Source organism: Monodon monoceros, unplaced genomic scaffold (assembly GCF_005190385.1).
Source record: "Monodon monoceros isolate NGI ecotype Baffin Bay Population unplaced genomic scaffold, NGI_Narwhal_1 Super_Scaffold_10, whole genome shotgun sequence".
Taxonomy (NCBI): Eukaryota; Metazoa; Chordata; class Mammalia; order Artiodactyla; family Monodontidae; genus Monodon; species Monodon monoceros.
Genome location: NW_021703766.1, coordinates 48,017,181 through 48,018,150, shown reverse-complemented (window position 1 = coordinate 48,018,150; position 970 = coordinate 48,017,181).

The following is a 970-nucleotide window of genomic DNA, read 5'->3' as shown; positions in this document are numbered from 1 at the left end:
ATGAGGCAATTCCTCCTGTAAGTATAGGCAGGAGCACTAGCTCAGTTTTCTGAAGACAAAAATCATATCTTGAACCATAAAGGGAGTGGTTCCAATAATGTAAAAAATTCAGCTTCCCTCCTCGTGAGGCTCACATTCTTGGTGGAAAACATGTCTGACCCAAGCACAGGATAATAAGAGTAGATGTCAGCAAGTTCCCATGAAAAAAGAACCATGAGGGCTTCCCTGGTGGCGCAGTGGTTGAGGGTCCGCCTGCCGATGCAGGGGACACGGATTCGTGACCCGGTCTGGGAGGATCCCACATGCTGTGGAGCGGCTGGGCCCGTGGGCCGTGGCCGCTGGGCCTGCACGTCCAGACCCTGTGCTCTGTGGCAGGAGAGGCCACAACAGTGAGAGGCCCGTGTACCGCAAAAAAAAAAAAAAAAAAAAGAACCACGAAGCATGATTGGTGTGTTGGCAGCTTGGTTGTATCTTAGACCACTATGACATTCAGAGAGTTTGCAAAAGAGAGAAATCTCATAACTCCAGTAATTATGGAAAAGCCAGAATGAAGCTATTAACCAGTGATCAGCGCAGAATAATTCACACAGCAAAGAAAAGCTGCCAGTGTCCTGCGTGTGCAAGAGCCTTCAGTAATGTCTCCGACTTTGATCTTCATCAGCGAGTCTGCTTCAGAAAGACGCTTTACACATGTAACGAATGCGGGAGAGGCTTCTGTTACAGCTCAGCTCATTGTATTCGTTGGAGGCTTCACGTGGGAGGAAAATGCTTTAGGTGTGGTAAGGGCTTCGTTCAGAGCTCACTAATATGGGAAAGGCTTCAGCTGTAGATCAGCACTTAGTGTTCACTGCAAAATCCAGACAGGAGAGAAACGCTGTTAACTGTCGAGTGCGGTAGGGCCTTTGTTCACACCTTGCATCCTCAGGGCCGTTAGAGAATCCACACTGAGGAGAAACCCATCAACCCTGAT